At 40.4% G+C, this 4,743-nt stretch overlaps 1 protein-coding gene and 1 pseudogene across 1 annotated transcript in view; both read right to left on the bottom strand.

The window, feature by feature from the left end:
- Positions 1-4,743, bottom strand: part of LOC105295503 (cytosolic beta-glucosidase-like) — a 196,983-nt gene that overhangs the window by 1,564 nt on the left and 190,676 nt on the right.
- Positions 2,299-2,417, bottom strand: LOC111744226 (annotated as a pseudogene).

The raw sequence follows: 4,743 nt of genomic DNA, 5'->3' as shown, positions 1-4,743 counted from the left end.
ATTTTAAGATTGACTTTATCAAATTGGATAGCTGACATTTATATTAAAAAAAAAAAAGAGAGAGAGAGAGATTGAGGAAAGGAAAAATGACCATTTCTGAGAGTTTTATGAGCCTGCAGGCTAAATCATCAATGACCTGTGTGGGCATCTTCCTCCTGCAGGGGATCACAGTGGGAACAGGAAAACAACTTCTCAGTCTCTTTTTCCAATTTTCTGTTTTAATCAAGCAGGGGCTCCATTGAAGAAGTTAAAATACATATTATTATAATTATTTGGTTAGTTGTTCATTTTGACAGTTATTTATTCATTCATTTACTCAATACACATCTTTCCAATATCTACTAATGTTCAGACACACACACACATGCACGCAGTTTCTCCCGACTGCCTAGAATACATTCAGTAAAGAGACTGCCCAGTTTCGAAGGACAACTTCCAGATAATCCAGAAAGCCCACTGGTAAATTGAAAGAAGTAAAAATAACTTTTTTAAAAGTAAAAATAACTTTTACTTATGGTTGAGGAAGCCCTGGCACTTACCTTGTGTCTCCACGACCAAATTGAGACATGTCTTATAATTCTGGAGATAGAACCTCCAAACTGAAAAGGTTTAGCACAGTGTTGGCTATGCATATACTCAGACTGAGTAGGCAGGAAAATGCTATGGCATCCCCTTGGCCCCACAGCTAAACTCACAGTGGTGCTTAAGCCCTCTCGAATGCACATGTGCGCAAACACAATGTTCTATATAATTTCATTTGTGGACGCCCCAGAGCCCATCCATATTAAGATTCCAAAGTGGAGAATTCTCTAAGCAGTTATACACTGATTCCCATCACTTTAGTCAGGGAATTGAGATCATATTTTATTAGTATTTTAAGTTTAACAAAACTCTAAGGTTGTGTAGATCTTTGCATTGAGAATAAGTAAACCCTATTTATGGGCTGCACTCATATCCATTTCTCAATGCAAAAACTAAATTTAAAGGCAGGTTTACTTTATAAGACAGATATTCTAAAATAAGTTGGATGAAAATGAACATTCATATAACAAATCAAATTTAATTGTATTGGGTATTGCTTTCAACCAGAGTGACTCTTCCAGCTTCAGCAAAGCGAGATCTATCCCGATTTTTTCTTTGGTATAAATCTGTATTTTTCAGGTCCCTTATCAGCACTATGCCTCATATACTACTATGTTGATCTTCAAATTCTCTTGAAATTTTTATTTTTTACTGTGGATCTTCCATAGACAAAAGGTTTCTGACAGGTAAATTGGTGCATAACCCCTGTACCTTTGTGCACGGAGGGGTGCAAAGTGCTTTACTTAAAGTACCGTATAAATGGCCTTGGGCAAGAACTAAGCCAAGCTAGATTGGCTCTTTTTAAATAAAGTATTGTTGGAAAATGAAATATATAACATGTAAGCACATCAGGCTCTGCAAGAATTAAAACATTTACTATATATTCTTTCTTCTCCTACTTGTCCATATTATCATGTGTGCCTCCTCCCCTGTCAATCGCGATCTGCAAAATACCAGTTTTTCAAAAATATTTTTTTAAAAAAACTAACTGAAGTTTAGGATGGCATATCTCTAAGAATTAACACAACCAAAGCCAAATATCAGGCCAGAAAACGACACTCTCCTTTGATTGCTTTGCAATGCAATCTGGGGACATATGAGAATCTGTATATTTTCTTTCTCGTTGGCAGAACTACTGCCCAACAAGCAAGCCTGCCAGGTGGAAAGCCGGCTTCTGAAAACATGCACAGTCTCACTGATCATGTACAAAAGGATGGATTCGTGTGCTAAACCAGAGGAGAAAAACAATGCCCCGGCTGCCTGGAAAGGAACGAAAAGGAAATCTTGACGATTTCATTGTTAACTGCCAGGACTTCCGCAGCAGGTACCGAGCTGCCCGAGTGACACTGGTGGATGTCGCTGTGTTTTCACTGCAGGAACGTTCCAGTGGAGAATTGTCTAGTGAGGGCTGAGGAGCTAGCCTGCTAGAATCCTTCACACTGTGCCACCACTGGGAAAAATTACAGAACGGTGCCGGAGCCTTCACGCCTCTCCTCTTCCGATCTCCTCAAGAACAGAAAGAGACCATCATAACTTTTCTTGTCACCATGATTTATGAGGTCCCAACTCTTAGTGGGGAAAAAAATACTTCTGTGGGTTCACTTACTTTCTTTTATTTTTATTTATTTATTTTTTAGGCGAGATAACCCTTGGTTGACCTCACAGATTGCAAGGACCTTGTCAGCTTACAATTCCTTATTTTTTTTTTATTTTTTATGCCTACAGCCCCTGGTTTTCCTAGGTGGTCTCCCATCCAAGTACTAACCAGGCCCGACCCTGCTTAGCGTCTGAGATCAGATGGGTTTAGGCTTGTTCTGGGTGGCATGGCCATAGACTCACTTTCTTTCTTGACCCAGATTTGGAGGCAGAGTAAACACAAACTGACAGGAACTGTGGAAAGGCACAATGCACTCTGGGACAAAAATGACACCCATCACAAAGTCAGAGTTGGTGGTGGCCAGTGGGAAGGGTCTCACAGTCAGCAGGTTAAATGTAGGGATGCAAAAAGAAAAGTATCTTAGCCTTGCTAATATGTTTTAGCTTTAGTCAGGTTGTTCTAATTATAAGAACCCCATGCCAGTGTTATATCACACACACACACACACACACACACACACACACACACACACACACACAGTCATGTTAGCCAAACTGAAAAGGTTGAGGTCACCGTCTTCCACTAGAGTGCCCTCATTTCTGAGAGAAACTACAAGTTCAAGGGGTTCCTGAAACCACTTTTAGTTTCAATGATTTCTATAAGTACCCAGGGAACACACCGAAATCTGTTATTCACACAGTTATGGTTTATTTCATAGGTAGATACAGATTAACATCAGCCAAAGGAAGGGACACATAGGAAGGGACACAAAGGAAGGGACACAGAGTCTGATGGGTTCTAAACGTGAAGCTTCCATTTTCCTCTCCCATAGGAGTCACGAAAAGTTACCCTCCCGGTAAGGACACATGACAATATACACAGAGTAATGCTGACTAGGGAAGCTCATCTGAGCTTCAGTGTCCAGAGCTTTTACTGGGACTTCATTACACTGGCAAGAATGATTGACTGCCAATGTGAATAAACTCAGTCTCCAGGTCAAGTGACACTGTGTGACCCAAAGCCCCCAGCCTCAATCACATGATTGGTCTTTCTGGTATGACCAGCACCCACCCTAACATAGACATTCTGTCAGCTATGACACAGATTTCTTCCCAGAAGCTTGGAGCAAAGGCCAATCCACTTTTAGGGCAAAACCAAATTCTATAACACACACACACACACACACACACACACACACACTTATTTTAGAAGCTCATTATTTCATAGTACTGGGCAGAATCTTCTCAGATTACTGGTTTATGAAGTGCCATGATCATACTTGTGTTTGTCACATTACAAAAGACTAGAAATTGGGGATCTGGCCTCAGTTGGATTTATACCCCCCAGGTTTCAAACAGAGATAACCTTGTTTTCAAGACTGCCTGGGACTTATATAAGAGATCCACGAATGTGGCACAACTATCAAGCTACCAAACAAACCACTAATCCATAGATCCAAGGTGCCATAAGAACCAATGGAGAGGTTCAGGACTGTGTAAAAGGTAGCAGATCTCAAAGAAGAAAAACAAGTGAGACAAAGCCCCAGGGAAGAGTAAGAAGAAAAAATACAGCCTTTAGATTTCTGTGTTTAGGTAATGACAGGCTGCATTATTTGAGCAAACCTTTCTAATTAAAATGGGTAAATATGCTGGATAAAATCTTAAAAACAAACCTTGGAAACAGTGGAAAGTTGACAAATTAGAAGGGAATTACCAGGCCAAAGCAGAAAGTGGGCATTGAGATTGGTAGACATGGCAGTTACTCTCCTCTGAAGGAATTTTCCAATCTTAGGAAATCAGAAACTTTTTCTCTTTTCTGGGCTAAGGACAGATGTCAAAGCTCAGAGTCACAGCAGGTGGGAAACCTAGTCTGAGATGTCACACACAGAAGATCCCCAAAGACTTAACCATCAGGATAAGAGTGAGCCAGAAGCACACCAGTCACTGGAAAGTCTTGAGCCACCTTGTAGTTCAGAAACCATCAAGTCTGGTTTTGAATTGAGGTGATCCCAGACTGGTAGTGTACCCCAAGTGCCTGGAAGATGCACGTTCGAATTCTTTCTGAAGAGAGATACCTATATTCTCAACCTCCAATTATTATTACAAATATTTTTAAGTATAATCATCAACATTAAACCAAAGGAACAAGAGAGACATGGAAAAATGAAGACAAAAAAAAAAAAAAAAAAATCACCAGAACCAACAGACAACAGAAACAAACCCACAAAGATCTCAGTTGTTAGAATTGTCAGACAGACTATAAAATAACCATTTTCACTATGCTTAAATCATAGAGACGAACGTGAAATATCTTTAGGGTTCAGGAACCTATAAAAAGTGATGCTGCAAATTTGGAAGAGGCCCGGCTTCAGGCTTAGATTAGAGCCCCAGGTGCAGCAGTTGCAGAGCTGAAAGAGGCCTCTCATGAGTACCATAAAAACACTAATATCTACCCCTAGGGCTGCTGTAAATGCAATAGCATAGACCCCAGCTAAAAACCTGGCCCACGATAGATTTTGTTGCTTTCCTTTCTGGCCACTCCTTAGGCACATGCAGAATCCAAAG

The sequence above is a fragment of the Pteropus vampyrus genome, unplaced genomic scaffold (genome assembly GCF_000151845.1).
Source record: "Pteropus vampyrus isolate Shadow unplaced genomic scaffold, Pvam_2.0 Scaffold5, whole genome shotgun sequence".
Taxonomy (NCBI): domain Eukaryota; kingdom Metazoa; phylum Chordata; class Mammalia; order Chiroptera; family Pteropodidae; genus Pteropus; species Pteropus vampyrus.
This window is presented reverse-complemented; position numbering and strand designations above follow the sequence as displayed.